This window comes from Talpa occidentalis, unplaced genomic scaffold, assembly GCF_014898055.3.
Source record: "Talpa occidentalis isolate TD23 unplaced genomic scaffold, MPIMG_talOcc4v2.1 talOcc4.4, whole genome shotgun sequence".
Lineage (NCBI taxonomy): Eukaryota > Metazoa > Chordata > Mammalia > Eulipotyphla > Talpidae > Talpa > Talpa occidentalis.
In genome coordinates this window covers 93,771,776-93,790,253 of record NW_023604295.1, presented here as the reverse complement: position 1 = coordinate 93,790,253, position 18,478 = coordinate 93,771,776, and positions in this window count along the sequence as shown.

Here is an 18,478-nt window from a genome sequence, read left to right as displayed (position 1 = left end):
ATGTCCCTTGTTATGATTTTCTTGGCATTGCTCCACTTGGGGCTCATTGAATTTATTGTACTTGTGAGTATATAATTTTCTTAAAGTTTGAAAATATTTTGACCACTGTTTCATCAAAAAACCTTTCTCTGCCTCTCCTTCTGGGATACACTTATACTTATTTTAGATCACAAGATATTGTCCCATAGATCATTGAATATGTGCCCATTTATTTTTGGCCCTCTTAATCTGTGCTTTAGTTTGAATGGTTTTTATTGCCAACCATTAATTGATCTTTAATTTATTTTGTGCAATCTGTTGTTGAGTCTATTTTTAAAAAGATTTTATTTATTTATGCATATAAGAACTGGGGTATAGGCCCAGTTGGTGAGATGATCCACTAGAGACAAGAGGGGAGCAGAACAGGTGGATCTGCTGAAATACACTGCTGAGGGGATCAGTGGGAGAGACAGGAGAGGTCTGCTGTGCCATGTGGGTTAGCTCCCTGGCTGGGGATTGAACTCATGCCACAGTTACTGGTGATAGCTTGATAGTGCTGAGACTTTAACCCCTGCACCACCAGGGAGGCTCTGTTTAGCCTATTTTATATATATATATATATATATATATATATATATATATATATATATGTCTCAACGATCATTTTTGGTTCTTTTTTCATATCTGTTATTTCTTATATTCTCCTCTAAATCCTTCAAAATATTTATAATAGCTATTTTAAAGACTATATCTTAATTTTATTAACCATTTTATTTATGGATTTGTTTTTCATTGTATTTTTAGTTATTAGTCACTTTTTCCTTCCTGTCTAATAACTTTTGGGAATCAATAGAATTTAATTCCTATGTTTTCAAACCTGTGACCCCCAAATCAAAAAAAAAAAAAAAAACTCCTTCCCTTTTCGGAGCAAAAGGATAGATTTAAATTTTAAATCCTCTCTGCTTGTCAGTCAACTTGAAAATATACCCTTTCTTCTTTCAAAAATGCTGGTATCATAAAATTGGCTGACATACTTCAGGCTCTGGGCTCCTTGGCTTGGTATTACTCGTTCTTGTAAAGCATTGTTTGTTTGTTGTGTTTGGAGTGTGTTTGTGTGTGTCTTACATATTTTCTCTTCCATTTTATTCATTAGTTCTAAATGTTTTATATTTATTTTTGAGCATTGTCATTATCAGCTACTTTATGTGTTCTAATTCTGACTTCTGTTTTTTTTTTTTTATATTGGTATCTTTTCTTAATGTCCTTTAACTAGTGTTGAAATGGTGCATTTTAATTTGCATTTATTTTGAATATGTCCTTTTTGAATGTCTTAATTTCTTTCCATATAGCATTGATTTGTTTCTCATTGCCCTCTTTTCTTCTACTTATATGTTAATTAATTTCAATAACTTCCCAATAACATTTTTACATAGATGTAACTTTCTTAATTTCTTAGATTTTGTTCTTAGACCTTCCAAGGAGCTAGCCCCAACATAGCACAGAGGACCTCTTTGATCTCACCCGCTGCTCCCCTCAGCAGTGTATTTCAGTGGATCTGCCTACTCTGCTCCCCACTCTGTCTCTGATGAATCCTCTCACACAGACACCCCCACCTCCCATACCTCTCAGAGAGAGAGAGGTCCTGGAGACTGACATGGTGAGAAAGCTTACCTGTGCTGGCCATTTGCCAGACATCTCAGATCGCACTCCTCTGCTGTCATCTGGGGGTGGAGGTTCCAGTCAAGATTCTCCTGAATGGCTCACCAGAAATGAAGGGAAAATTTCTTAGGTTCATCTCCCTTATCTCCTTTGCTTGGCTCAATAATAAATTACATGAGACAGATTGGCACGAGAAAAAGACAATTTTTATTTGTTCACATGGAGGTCCATAAGATCCAGAACCTAGTGAATGTCTAGAACTTTCAGGTTATATAGTGTTTAGACAAGGAAGCAATAAGTCTTTGAAGAACAGACAGGACAAGGACATTCCCAAGAGTTATGGTGTGGACAACTGGGCTAGTGAAATAAGCAGAGCTTCTCTAAGTGCTTCTTGTTCCTATCTTTGACAATAAAGGTGCCTCTATTTCTGTGCAAGAAGAATAGGAGGAAGGCTAGAGAAAATTCCTCCTTTTAGGAAAAAGGAAGTTTTAGTGAATCATTCATTTAACAGATATTTCTCATTTCAAAATAATCAATAAGCTACTTTGACAGTTTGGGGTGGCTAACATGGGACCTGATGATATATTTTAATTACCTTTGGAGTCTATTATAGGGCTCCCTTGCAGTATGCCACTTCTATTTCAATAATTGATAGTTAACATGTATATTACACATGCTTATTCACTGGGTGTCTCTGTTTAGATTAGATATGTAAGCTATCCTCTCACATTCCCAAATAACTTTCTTTGAAATTGACAGTTAAATGATTTCTTGGTGGTATTAGAGTTATTAAATCATAGTCCTTTCTCTCTTCTAGCTTCTAATATTGTAAATGGAAAGTCTGTTCTGGTCTGATAACTTTTCCTTTACGCATATATTCTTTTTCCATGGGAGATAGGCTTTTTCCCTTTAGTTTTAGAATTAAAAGTCAGTGCGTGGAGAAAAGAAGTTGAAATCTCAAAAAAACTGTAAGTTCTTAAGTTCTTAAGACTGCTGACATTTCCTTTTTAAAATATTTTTAGTCTTTTTTAAAAGATTTATTTTATTTATTTATGCATACAAGAGCTGGGGTGTAGGCCAGAGGTGCAGGGGGTGAGAGGATTCAACAGAGACAGAGTAGGGAGCAGAACAGGCAGATATACTGAAATACACTGCTGAGGGAGCAGTGGGTGAGACAGGAAAGCTCTGCTGCACCATATGTGGGTTAGCTCCCTGGCCAAGGATTGAACTCTTGCTGCAGGGCTGCTGATGGCTTCAGAGTGGTGAGAATTAATTAACCCTTTGGGCCACCAGGGAGGCCCATGACTGCTGATATTTCCTTTCTCATGGACTGTCTCTGATTTTTTCTTCCCTGTTGAATATAATGCATTTCTTGGGATTGGGATTTGATTGTACTACTGTAGAAAAGAAATCCATGATTCTGTTGATGTATTACAAAATTGATTATGGTTACTCTGCTACAGTTTTTTTATGAATGTAATTCTTAGTAAGTAACAATCTGAAGTTTTGTGATTATGGTCTTATTTTCCCTGAGTGCTTCTCTTCACCAGTCCTGTGCTAGTGAGCTCTATTATTCTCCATATGAATGTCTTTCTCTTTCTCCAAGAATATTTTTCTGTAAAATATTTAAATATTAATGCTACTCCATTTCTTACTCTCTTTTGGAATTTCTGTTACTCATTATTAGGTCATCTGTATGCATTTTCAGTTCTCTGTTTTCTCATACTTTCCATCCTTTTTTCTGTGTTTTGAGATTTTCTCCACTTGCTCTCCCAGGCTACTAATTCTATGATGTGTTATTTTTGTACTGAGTTTTTAAGTTTGAAAGTCATAATTCAAATTCTGTGGTTTACAATTGTGGAGGATGGTTGGTACCTTAGTGGTGAGTATGGTATGGTAACATACCTCTGAAGAGTTGTGAGCCTATACCTCTGAGTCATATACAGTGTTGTAAGGCAATACAATAATCTACACAATTTCTCTCCTCACATAAAAATAATTTAAAAAAATCCTTATGTTGGGGGACAGTGCAACAGGAATACCAATAATATGTTGTGAAAACTTCCAGGCTAAAGATTCAGGCCAGAAGTACAATAGATAAAATCAGTGCAAGTGGAAATAAGATAATAAGTTGTTAGTTTGTAGGGTTGGTATAACAAAATACCACAGACTAGGTGAATTAAACAGAAATGATTTTTTTCCTTTGCTCTGGAGGCTTGAAGTCCAAAATCAAGATGCCTGTAGTACCAGTTTCCTCTAAGGCTACTCTCTTTGGCTTCAAGATGGCTGCAATTTTGCTCTCTCTTTATATGGTCTTTTCACTGTATGTGTATATCTGTATGTGTGTGTGTATGTGTATTCACATACATTGTATGTGTATGTCCACGCTTCCTTTTGTTTTGAGGGCACGAGTCACGTTGGATTAGGATACGCCCAACAGGCTCATTTTAACTTACTCATCTCTTCAAAAGCTTTATCTCCAAATATTATTAGATTCTATATTACTAAGGTTTAGGATTTCAACATATGAATGGGAGGGACACAATTCAGCCCAAAATAACTTCCATTGTAAATATAGCAGCTACTTAATGAGTTTCATGCTCACATCCATTAATTTTTATACCAACTAGGTGTTAGCAACTAATTCAATTCAACTCTGACACCAGCTGCCAGAATTAGCATCATACAGCACAAATTTAAGGGCTCAGTCCCACAAGATTTCCTCACTTCAGACACTGGCCACAAGTGGCGTGACAAGTTTGCCTATATTTCGATGTAGAAGACTCAGATGCATGGGTTCCCTCAACCCTCTTTGCCTAGGTTTCATAACTCACTAGAACAACTTACAAAAATCAGGAAGTTTTTTTTTTTTCCTCTTAAGATTGCTGGTTTATTACATAATTGAAGAAAAACCAAGTAGCAGAGACATAAGGTAAGGGCTGGAAGGGCGGTTGGTATGGCACTTCCATGCCCACAGAGGGCATACCAGCACATCTATAAATTCACCAGTTGGGAAGCAGTCCAAACCCCATGGACTAGGGGATTATATAGAGATTCATTTTGTAGGTAAGTCTGATTAAATTACTAGTCATTGGTGATTATTTCCAGCTCCTGTCCCCTTGCTGGAAGTTGGGAGGTGGGGTCAACATTTCCAGGTTTCCACTCATGTATTGATCTTTTTGGCAACCAGCTCTCATCCTGAACCTATCTGGATCATGCCTTATCACTAAGAAAATTCCAAAGTTTTTTTAGGAGCTCTGTACCAAACACCAGACCATAAAATAAATAAAATGTTCGTATTATACAACATTTGTGCAAAAAGGTGACCTTTAATACAGACTGGGAAAAATGCCATGATGCCTGCCTTTTAAGAGGCTAAATTTACTTCTAAATCAGATTGTCTCTTTGTTTTAAGAAAGCCACAAAGAGGGATCTGTAAATCAAAGATACATAAAATCATAAAATATCTATTGGTATTCCGGGGAAAACTTGAGTGTATTGAATGTAAATATCTTAGAGAGAGAAACTAAGAGTGCTGTTTTATAAATTGAATTGCTCTAGGTATCAAGTTTCTGCAGATTTTCTGGATTCCTTGTGAGAAGTGTATTATTTCTGTTTGGATTTTGATTGCCATATTTATCATTGTGACTTTTTTCTTTGAACAGCTGTTGCTGGAACTCTGGTGAAACAAGGGGGGAAAACTCTGAGAAAGCAGACTGGAAGGGTGACAATCAGTTGCAAATCAAGTCATCTTTAGGCACCAACAGGTGACATAAATGTGTGTGAAATCGTTCCTTCTACAATGATATTTAGTGATAAAACTGAAACGTTCGTGTTTTCTCAAAAACTGCAATTCCAAAAAAAAATTAACATGCTAAAGTAATTTTAGTTTCCAGACATAATGGTGTAACAGGGACCAGATCAAATGCCATAACAAATAGAAAACTGGACAAAATTATGACACTATAATTTTCAGATGGTGGGCAACAGTCAGCACAGAACAGTGACTTGGCAAAAAAGAAAACATGGAAAATAAGTCATATCTTATCAAAATTTATTTTGGGACTTTCCAAGTTTCTGAATATGGGAAGATAACAGAAGTCAGCAATCACACTAAACTGAGGAAACAGAACTTGATGTTTCTGAAGGCCTAACTTTCTGGAATTTGCAAGACATAAAAATGTTGGGAATGCAAGTACATACACAGAGTGCTACAGAGATCCACAAGAAGATTTTTGCTACGGTCTTTTGCTGATGACTTATCTTCACATATGAGTAAAGACACTATAAGAAAACAGTTGGAAAGAAACACTGAAAAAGAGGCAGAAGAATCTTTAACTGTCTCACAATCTGGGAATAGTTTATGGAAAGATTGTCTAATACATGGGATCCATGGAGCATCTGATACATTGGGGTTGGGATAGAATTCTTAGAAAGTATTATTTTAATAGAGGAGCCAAACTAGCTCATAACTAAAGGCTGCTCTGCTCCTACTGAAGGATGAAGTTAGGAAATGGGTACAGGCAGTCAGTTCAGAACAGGGTGCCCCAAGCCCCAAGTCCATTTATCAGACTGATTGAGAAACAACCACAGACCAGGAGCATGCCCCTCAACAATTCAATTAAAAATGGAATGTCAGGAACACCAATATAATGGCAAAACAGCAATAGACCAAAGCTGGTTTAGGAAAAGTAGGCTGGGTGACTGGGAAAACTCAGTAGGCCTCCATAGCCTAGTAGACTCCCTTTTTCCCCGACTTTCCCCTCCCCTCTTACTCCCCCACTCTGCAGGCTTAGCCAATCATCAAGAGACACAAAGTGGAGACATCCAATTGCCAAATTCCCTCTCCTTGTCCACTATACCTATATAAGTTCCTACTTCTCACCAACTCAGTGGCTGTCTACTTGGGACCCCTCTTTTCTTGAGAGCTTTCCTGTCCCTCCTCTTGTCTGTCAATAAGTTCTTGCTTTTCTGTGACTTTAGTCTCAACATTGAATTCTTCCCTCCCAGAAGATAAAAACTGAGAAAGAGCTAGGCTGGGGTCCTCAGACTCGGGCCTGCTCCCCCAAACCCCGATTCACTATCCTACAAAGTTTAAACAGACCTCAAAAGTAGAAGACTAAAAACTGCTCCCTAGAACAACCCAATAATATTTAAATGGATACATTACAATCTGGCATCTAGCACCAAAACTTACGGTGCCTGCTATCTAGTTAAATCTTCACTGCCATGTAAAGAAACAGAAACACATGACCCATAATCAAAAGGAAAAATTCATATTAATAGAAAAGAGAAACAGTAACAAAAGATTACAGAAGGACATTACTATATATATATATTAAAGATTTATTTATTTATGCATAGAGTTGAGGTGTAGTCCAGAGGTGCAGGGGGTAAGAGGATTCATCAGAGACAGAGTGGGGAGCAGAACAGGTAGAATTACTGAAATGCACTGCTGAGAGGAGCATTGGGGGAGAAAGGAGAGGTCTGCTGTGCCATATGTGGGTAGCTCCCTGTCTGGGGATTAAACTCAGGTCATAGCGGTGAGAGAGCTGAGACTTAACCCTTAGGCCACCAGGGAGGCCCATACATTATATTCTATTATGTTCAAAAAGATACAGGAAAATGTGAACATGATGAGGGAAGAATTGTAAGAAACATGAAGAACTGGTAGAGTTGAGAAAACAAACATTTGAAATAAAAAAATATATATATATACACAGAATGGGATTAACAGCACCAGACGCTACAAAAGAAAGACTAGTAAATTTTGAAGATATAGTGGTAGAAACTATCCAAAATAAAAATCAAAGAAATAGAGTGGAAAAAAAAATTAATAGAGTATCAATGACTCATGGGAGAATGTCAAGCAGCCTAACATGAAATTGGAGTCATGAAAGGCAGGGGGCAGGTAGGGGAGGGGACAGAAGAAAATATTTGAAATCATGAGTGAAAAATTTCCAAATTTGATAAAAAGTGTAAATCTACATATCCAAGTAGAAGAAACATAAAGAAAAACAATCCTGGATACATAACAATCATAGTGCTAAAAACCAGTGGTAAAGAAAAAAATTTTTGAAAGCAACCAGTGGGAATAAAAGGACAATGTACATTCAGAGAAATAAAGCAACGAATGACAACGCACTTCTTAGAAATTATGCAAGGCAGGAAACAATAGTGCAAAATCTTTTTCTGAAAAAAGTCAACCTAGGGGCCTCCTTGGTGGTGCAAGGGGTTAAGCACAGCACTATGAAGCTATCGGCAGCTTCGGCAGCATGAGTTCCATCCCCGGCGAGTCAGGGAGCAACCCACATGGCGCAGCAGACCTCTCCTGTGTTGCCTACTGCTCCCCTCAGCAGTGTATTTCAGTCAGTCTGCCTGTTCTGTTCCCCACTCTGTCTCTGGTGAATCCTGTCACACCCCCTGCCCGCCCCTGCACCTCAGTTCTTGTATGCATAAATAAATAAATCTTTAAAAGTTAAGTCAACCTAAAATTCCATAGCAAGAGAAAATAATTTAAAAAACTGGGATGACAAAGACTTTTTCAGTTTTAAAACTTAGAAATTTCATTGGTAGAAAATGTCTCTCCAAGAAATAATAAGGAAGAAACATAAAAGAAAAATGATGCCAGATATTTGAATCTACACAGAGGAATAAACAAAATGGAAAATGAATGAATCATTGACTTTGAAATTGAGATTTTATCTTATTTTTAAAAATCTTTTAAATTTTTAAAACATTTTTTAAAAGAATTTATTTTTTTATTTATGCTTATAAGAACTGGGGTATAGGCCATATATATATTAAATTAAAAACCTAACACCAAACATGAAGATTAGGTTGAAATTTTCATCTGCAGAGCTGTAATTTTACCTTAAAAAATGGACAGGCCTAAGATTTTGCTGGACTTGCAAGTTCGCTTGTATCTATTTGATATCAGCACCAATAATCATCAAAAATTGTTTATTTAAATTATTTATTTATTTATTTATTTATTTTAAGATTTATTTTTATTTATACAAGAAGTAGGGTACAGGTCAGAGGTGCGGGAGGGTGCGAGAATTCACCAGAGAGAGTGGGGAGCAGAACAGGCAGATGGACCAAAGGCACTGCTGAGGGGAGCAGCGAGCGAGGCAGGAGAGGTCTGCCATGCCATGTGGGTTTTCCCTGGTCGGCCAGGAATTGAACCCACACTGCAGAGGCTGTGGACAGCTTCACAGAGCAGTGCTCAACCTACTGTGCCACCGGGGAGGCCCTATTTAAAAATTTTTAAAGGTTTATTTATGCATACAAGAACTGGGGTATAGGCCAGAGGTGTGTGGGGTGAGAGGATTCACCAAAAACAGAGTGGGGAACAGAACAGGCAGACAGACTGAAATACACTGCTGAGGGGAGCAGTAGGCAAGGCAGGAGAGGTCTGCTGCGCCTTGTGGGTCACCTCACTGGCTGGGGATTGAACTTGTGCTGCAGTGGCTGTGGATAGCTTCAAAGTACTGCATCTTGACCCCTTGCACCACTAGGGAGGCCCTATTTAAATTTTGTCATTAAAAACAATTTGTGCTGAAATACTAAACTGTTAGATTAACTTTCATGTTTTTTTTTTTTTTTTAATCTTTCGTGCCTCTGTTTACATTGGCATTAATGGCATTAATGGCAAAGACAAGGATGAACAAAATGGTTTGCATGAATTGTCACTGTTAATGGACATTTGTGTATTCTTTCAGTGTTCTTCAATTACAAATAGTGTTACCGTGAATATTACAATATTTATCAATTAGTGAATGGAAGCATATTTTTTTCTTGGGCATACACTTTGAATCTTAACCACTGGTTCATATGCTATGCATGTGTTAAAATGTTAGTCTTTCAAAGTAATTGTATCAATTGACTTACGGGGCAGTGAATAAAAGGTATGCTTGCTCCACATCTTTCCTCACTCTTACATTCTTCTTCATTTTATACATATTGGTTAGGTCACAGTAATATATGATGAGTTAATTTACATTAGGCTGATTGTTACAGGGCAGGGAGAGGGTCACCCCAGAACCCTAAACCTGCCTGCTCTAAAGAGGTTCTGCCATCTGCCGCATCATGATAAAACATATAAGACCTTTAAAGGAAAGGAACTTTAATGCAATTAGTGAACAATACAGAAAAGGCATAGAATATAGTTTCTAAATCAAGCACCCAAAGTTACCTGTCCCCTCGTGGGTAAAAATCCACCCAAACGGGCTTGGTCCAGAGCAAGGCCCAAAAGCCTGCCACAAGTCTAAGCACCTTCCAGTAGGAACCCATAGACGAGGGTCAGAAACAGTCAGATAAGTCTGGGAGGAAAAGAGCAAAAGCAAAATCAAGATAAAAGCTGCCATTGTTAACCTCCCCATGGGTCTCTCGCCCACATCTGTTTCAACCAGTTCAGGACCAAAAGGTAAGCGCAGCTTCTTCACATGTCTCTCTGCTCCATGTGCCTCCTCCAGGTCTCCTTCTGGCTCTCCATCCTGCTTCCTTCCTTTCTCAGTCTCCTCTCCAGCTTCAACTTGGAACCTCCCCTTTTCCTAAGCGCCTCCCTGTTACATGATGACTAATGAAGATATTTATACTCTTTTTTAAAGTGCCTTTTAAAGTCTGTTGTTTCTTCCCCTCACAATTTATTTTTTTTTTTAATTTGTATAAGTTGGTATAGAGTGGATACAGTTCTTTGTCAAATATATGATTGCCTGGAAATATTTTCTCCTGCTCTGTGACTTGCTTAGTCATTTTCTCAAAGAAAAAAAAAAGTTCTTAATACAGAACAACTAATCTTTTTTTATCTTTATGGTAAATTTTCGGTATTTTCTGTTTAAGATGTCTTATCTATGTGAAGTAAAAGATTAATCTTGTGAAGAAAGGTATGGCCCTTCCTTCTGACTTGTGGGAGGTAGCCTGAAATCCCTTAGAATGACCTGTCTCATAAAAATGTCTGTTTACATAGGAGTCTTAAACCATGACAAATATGCTTAAAATGTGATTCATGGTTGGGGCCCTGGATAAAGGAGTATCCATCAACCTGAGACCTCTGGAGGAGCTAGATTATCAGCATTGTGGGAGGAGAGCCATGACTAATTGATGATTACCCCCTACTCTCACCCCCCCCCATAATAAAACCAACAAAAACAACCTGAGCACTAATCTTGGGTTGAACTTCCATGGTTGACAGTAACTGTGTACACACTGGCACATCTCTGGGAGAATGAAGCACTGTTCACACAAGTCCATTGTGAGAAAACAACTTCAATCTCTCAGTGCTTGGACTCTCCTGGTCTCTATTCTACACGATTTCCTGTTGTTGATTTTAATCTGTATTCTTTCACTGTAATAAACCCTAACCATGAAATTAACAGCTAGGCTGTTTTCTGTTCTTCCAGTGAATGCTGAGCCTCAGCAGTGTGGGGGTTTCCCAAGCCACAGACTACCAAAGGTCATGCAGATGATCTCCCATTTCCTTTGTAAAGCTTTTTCATTTTATTCACATTTTTAATCCCTTTTAATTGATTTTGGTGCATGATATGTGAACTACAGGTCATAAACACACACACATAAATATCACATATAATAATCACTTGGCCTTGTAGAGTTTATTTATTGAAAAGATCAGCTTTTCTTACTGCACTGCTCTATCATTTTTTTTTCCCACAAATCATCCAATCACCTGTTATCTATTTTTACTATTACTTTAACTCCTCCAGCATTATTACTCTTCAATACTGACTTGGCTATTCCTGACACTTTGTTTATTCATATGAAATTCCAGTTATTCAATTAAACAAAACTGTTGGGATTTTAATAGGGATTATGTTGAGTCATAAATTAACACTTTCATCTCCTATCTTTACAATATTAAAACTACTAGTCCTTGAACATAGCATATTCATCTCTCCATATAGATCCTTTAGATTCTCTGTATTTGTAGCTTTTAAAGTAGAGCTATTGTATAGCTTGCTTTCTTTAGATTTATTCTTAGGTATTTATATTTTAAAATGATGCTCTTATAATTTATGAAATGTGTGTGTATGTATAGACAATCCAAAAGAAGCTACAAAGTATCAGAATAACAAATGTAACATTACTGCTATATGTGATGACAATATGCACAAATAACCATTTCAATGTACCAGCAACCAATAAAAATAAGAACGATATGGTAATGCTTTCTTAGAAATATGTCTTTTAGGAAGATCTGTGGAAATCAAATATAATTTTTATGATAAATTCTTTTAGTATTTTCCCTGAAAATGTCTTTTGCAATTATTTCTAGTTTTATGAGGAAACAATGTAACAAATATAACTCATTGGTAGTCATGTTAGTGGTAGTTACTTCAAAATAAGAAAATGTGCCCAAAATGGAATCATGTATGCGAAACCCCACATCACTTGAGACTTACAGTTTTGGCTTTTCATGAAATGGAATCATAAACCAGGCAGTCAATCAGGGATTGCCTAATCATGCTCGGTAATCTGCCTGATAAACCCTTGTCCCCAACCCCTCTCAAGAAAAGTTACCCCCCCTCAAGAAAAGTGACCTTACCATAACCAATTGACTTTCTACCTGGTATAATTTCCTTGTTCGCACCCTTCTTTGTTCTGCCTATGAAGCCCTTAATTTTTTATTACTTGTTGGAGCTCCTTTGTATCCTTAGATTAATGCTGCCTGATTAATGAATCATAGAATAAAGTCAATAAGATCTTTAAAATTTACTCATTTGGACTTTGTTTTATAACATTGAAAATATACATTCTGTTTATCCCCACTGCAGAATGTCTCTGGTTTGTCATTGCTTGTTGATTCTGATTTTTACTTTATTATAATAATGAAGAGAGTAGGATCAAAATGGGTGGGAAAAGCACAGGGACTATGGTAATGGTGCACGGTGAATTTCATGGGGACTATAACTGAGATGAGAAAGCATACATTGTAAAAAAAATAAAAAATGATATAAAAATACAAAAAAATAAATTAAAAGAAAAAAGAAAATATACATTCTGATGAATGAACATACCTTTTATGGTTAATGTTTTTTTTAAAGATTTATTTATGTATGTATACAAGAACTGGTGTACAGGCCAGAGCTGTGGAGGGTGAGAGGATTGACCAGAGACAGAGTGGGGAACAGAACAGGCAGACTGACTTAAGTACACTGCTGAGGGGAGCACTGGGCGAGTCAGGAGAGGTCTGCTATACCATGTGGGTTGCTCCCTGGCTGGGGATTTAACTTGTGCTGCAGTGGCTGCGGAGAGCTTCATAGATTTGTCTTAATCCCTTGCACCACCAGGCAGGCCCTGGTTTAGTGATTTTTATAGGAAAGTTTTTATTATTTATATTGGTTATCACTTTGATATTTGAAACTGTAATGCTGGACTTAACTTTTCTTCTCGCTCTTGATATTGGAGATTATATAACTAACTTTTAAAATTATCTTTCATTATCTACTGTCCAATATTATGTACTAATGTCCAAAGACTTGGTAACCAAAACCTAATCTAAAATAATTAAAATCTACTCTTCAAACTCTTAAGAATTTAAAGCTTCTTTTAAAACAAATTCTAAAACTTCAATTTCTTTATTTACTACTGTTTATGAAAATTAACTTCAGTTAGGTACTACTATAAGGTAGAGTAACATCTATGAAAATATAAATGTCATTCTTGCTTCATCCACTAAATTGCTATATTTAGTAGGTGAATGGATTTATCTTATGATTAAATTAGTACAAATTAATACAAACTATATATACTTATCTGCATAATTATTTAAGTCTTATTTTCTAACAGGCAAATCTTCAAGGAAACTTAACTATAATAAAGGAATATAATATTTTTATTTCATTTCATGTTACTTAAATTTTTAATTCTTGCTTCTCAAAAAATAACTAGTTTTACTGTTTCCCAAGAGAAAACCTCACATATATATTAATCTACTTTCTATAGAAATTACAGGACAACACAATATTTCTATGAGCTCATCTATGAAATTAATCAAACCTGAGGAGAGGGTCCACCAGAAGCACAGGTGATAAGACCAAAGAAGCTAGAATCTGAAGCTATCTCTGGGAAGTGTCATAATTGAGTTAAACTGTAGGAAACCTAGGATGGTTTTAGAGAATTTCTTACTTGTGTGTGCAACCTGCATGCACACACTCCACATTGAAACTGATAACCAGAATCTGTAATTTACCCTACGTGGAAATTATTAATTATTTATTACAGGATTTATAAATCTATCCTTTGTAAGGGGAAAAAATACTAATCTCAATAATGTAATTTTGAGCAATAAAGACGCATTATGTTTGATACCCAAGTATAAAGCATAAGTGCCTTTCCTCAGCTGTGGCTGATCTTGAGGCTGAAGACCCTGGCAGAGCAGAGCCTTTTTTTTTGAAAATTTATTTATTTATTTATACAAGCACTGGGTACAGTCAGAAGCGCGGGAGGGTGAGAGAATTCACCAGAGCCAGAGCCGGGAACAGAACAGGCAGACTGACTAAATACACTGCTGAGGGGAGCAGCGGGCAGCAGGAGAGTTCTGCGGGCCATGTGGGACCCTCGCCGGCGGCCGGCCGGGGATCGAACTGGTGCTGCAGAGGCTGCCAGTGCTCAACCGCTGCACCACCAGGGGAGGCTCTGTCTTTTTTATTTTTTTCTTTTTTTAAGATTTATTTATTTATGCATACAAGAACTGGGCTGGGATACAGGCCAGAGCTGTGGGGGAGCGCAGAGCTGCAGGGGGTGGGGTGAGAGGATTCACCAGAGACAGACTCAGGAACAGAACAGGCAGATTGACTGAAAGACTGAAATACACTGCTGAGGGGTGCAGCAGGCAGATAGGACAGGTCTGCTGAGCCTTGTGGTCAGCTCCTGGCCGGGGATTAAACTCGTACTGCAGTGCTGCGGGTAGCTTCATAGTGCTGAGATTTATCCCCTTGTACCACCAGGGAGGCCTGACCCTAGCAGATCTTTTAACTATTTGTATTATTTTCAAGAAGGAATCCAGGTAAAGGGACTTTTTTTTAGAAAGATGTGTGAGGTTTAGCTACCCATCAGGATGCCTTTGCCCCAGAGAGGGCCATTGCGGTTCTCTTGGCTTTCTGGCATCTTATTTGTAGAGAGAACCAGTGGACTGTGGCTGCCAACATCCCAGCAGAGGTGGCAGAAACATAATTTGCCCAAGCTCATAGACTAAAAGAGGCAGGAGCTAGGCTGTGAGGCTTTAGAGGAATACAAGTCATCAAAAAAGAAAGAGCCAAAATTATCCTAATACATAGCCTTTGTTCCTAAGAGGATTATTATCATTGCAATGACCATGTCTGTCAACTACAGGAATTTCTTGTTTATGCTCCTTTAATATTTGCTTATATCTCAATATTTACCATAAACATGTCATAAAATTGCTATGTATGTGTCTTCTCCCCTGGACTCTGAGATGCCATACCCTCGAAGTATTACATACTTGGGTGGAATTGAATAAGGGGTATTTTCAGTAGGTAGGTCAACCCATTAAATAAATAATAATGTTAATTTCCATAGGTGTACATGGTTGGGTTAACTTTTCAAAAGATATTAACTGGGTACTTAAGTGATAACCCATTGGAATAGTACTAATTTTTTCTGGCCTTTGATTTTCTTCGCTGAAGCAAACTGGAAAAAAAATATTGCTACTGAACAACAACAACAAAAAATTACTGAGTAGGGAAAAGTGGGCCTCCCTGATTTAGCCTGGCCAATGTAGAAAATTATGTCATACTGCATGTAAGCTGAATTATTACAAATCATAAATCACAAAGGTCCAGTTGCATTTGTGCTAACTAGCATTATCTAACCAGGTCAGAAAATGACATGATTCAGCTGTCTCAAGCAAAATCATGATTTGGGTGTTTATGAGAAGTCTGTTTTTATACCCACAGAAGTCAAATATTTGACTTTTCTTTTTCTTTCTTTTTTTTTTTTTTTAAAGTCCTTAAGAACTGTAGAGGGCTTATTTAAAATAAAATGTGTCTAAATTTTTATTAAAACATAACTATGAAACCTGTGCTTAAGGTTCTCTCACTAGCTATGGATATCTATGTCATGTAGATCAGATAATTAAGTTTACTGAGAAGAACAGTTACAATTAACATTGTCAAATGTTTGAATTTGGGGCATGAGTTAGAAGGAAAAAAAATCATATTGTGGGGAAGGAAATGACTATGTAAGTCTTTCAAAGAAGTCTTAGAATAAAGGTAATACATAATATTTATATTTTGGTTGACATTTACAAACTCAACAGCTTAAACTTAAAAAAAAATGTAGTACAGAAGAAAATGAACTGAGGGAATTGTTCTTGTATCTTCTTTATTCTTTTTATCTCACTCTCCCTTGTTAAATAGTTACTCTTCTAATACAGTTTTGGATAAAAACCACAGTGATACCTGATTCTTCCTTTTCTCTCACATTCAAACCATGAGCAAACTGTTAGATCCACTTCAGAATATAGACAGAGTATATCAATTCTCATCAGTTTCACACTGTTTCCAGCTTGGACTATTACTATTATAATGATATTTCACTTTCAAGTGTTCATTCCTTAATTGTTCATCCATCCACCCATGCGCCAACTACTATTAAACAATCACTGAAATCACATAGGCTACTTAATTACACAGACAACGGCCATCTTGGCCTTTACAAAAGGAATACTTCTCACTATTTTAAGATGTCGCATATAACTGCCAGGGCAGTAAACAGCCAATACTGGGAAAATAATTGTAATGATCAGGTAAAGAATAACTTTCCAAGTTGGGATTCCAATGCTTTGTTTCCAAACTAAACTGAAAAACCTAATTTGTATGTCATTTAAAATATTCTGACAGAGCACTGTCAGCAAATGATTTTGGTCTATAAAGGCATAACAAGAAAGGAATGACATTGTTACATCAATAATCTTTCCAATTTTCTTCTTCAAATGAACAAGATATTTTGGTCTTTAGGTCTCGAAACATGAAAAAGAGAAAAAGACTTGAGCTCTGTCAGATGCTAGCTATAAGTAATATTCATCAATAGAAACTTAAGGTAAATGATAAAAGGTCAATCTGTTATAGGGCAGGGAGAGGGGCACCCCAGAACCCCACAAACCTGGCTGCTCTAAATAGGTTCTGTCATCAGCCGCATCAACACAAAACATATGAGACGTTAATGAAAAGGAACTTTAATAGTTAGTAAACAATACAGGAAAGGCAAAGAATATAGTTACTAAGTCAAGCACCCAAAGTTACCCGTCCCCTCATGGGTAAAAGTCCACCCAAACGGGATTGGCCCAGAGCAAGGCCCGAAAGCCTGCCACTAGTCTAAAGCACCTTCCAGTGGAGACACATAGAAAATGGTTAGAAACAGACAAGTCTGGGAGGAAAAGAGCAAAATCAAAATACAAAAACCGCCATTGTTATCCTCCCCATGGGTCTCTCACCCACATCTATGTCAACCAGTTCACCACCAAAAGGCAAATGCAGTTTCTTCACATGTCTCTCCATTCCATGTGTCTCCTCCAGGTCTCCCTCAGGCTCCCCATCCTGCTTCCTTCTTTCAGTCTCCTCTCCAGCTCCTTCTCCTCTCTGCTCAGCTCCACCCTCCCTTCGCTGGGGCAGGAAACCTGAAACCTCCCCCTTTCCTGGAGACCACCCTGTTACACAACCTTAGTGAGAAATACATTTCAGGCCCTCACTGATGGTGAAAGGGGTTAAGATTCAACTATGAAGCTATCAGTAGCTACTGCAGCAAGAGTTCCAGCCACAGCCAGCCAGGGAGCTGTTCACATGGGGCAGCAGACCTCTTCTGGCTTGCCCCCTGCTCCTCTCGGCAGTGCTTTTCACAGTCTGCCTGTTCTGTTCCCCACTCCGTCTCTGGTGAATCCTCTCACCCTGCCCCCCTACACCTCTGGCCTGTACCCCAGCTCTTGTATGCATAAATAAATAAATCTTAAAAAAAATACGTTTCAATAAAACATTACTTTTTAGAATTACTCAAAGTTGTGTTATTTACATTTTGAACAGGTGTATACTATATTACAATAGTTCTATTGATAAAAAATTATCTGAATTGATATAGCATTAAGAACATTAAGATTACTAGATATGCAATAAACTTAAATATTTACATACTTTTGCTACAGGATAAATTGATAATTACTTCCATGTCTAAAACCATACTATACAAGAAAGTTCTATAGGTCAGGGTTTCTTAATAGCACAGCACTATTGACATTTTGGACTGGTCTTGGGCAATGTAGAATGTAGGAGTCCAGATACCTGACCTCTTCCCACTAGATGCCACAACCCCTGCTCCCTAAACTTATAAACCAAAAGTATCTCCAGATATTGCCAAAAGTCCTGTGGGGGGCAACAGTAGGGGATAGCTGAGAAGCTACAGGGCATAGAATAGCAATACAACATAAAATTACTATCAAAAGATAGTTTACTTTTTAAAAAATGGATGGAAGTGGGTACAAAAATACTAATTTAATTACAGATAGATACATTTTAAAAAGTTATTGTGAGATAACATTTCACAAAGCACTGGAAATTATATTATTTGTCATAATTTAAACATACGAGGAAGACTTTGGATGTTAGCTTGTATAATCCATTAGCCAAAAGCAATCTTTTTTTCTAAACCCTATTAATTTAGAATACTGAGGTTTTAAATATAACTCTAAGACTTTGTTTTCCCTTATGAGGAATGTGTAAGTTCCTGAAGAATATCTTTTCTGATAAGTCTAAAACTTAACTGAAAAGAATATCAGGACTTTTCAACTAAAGTAAAATATTTAGGGCCT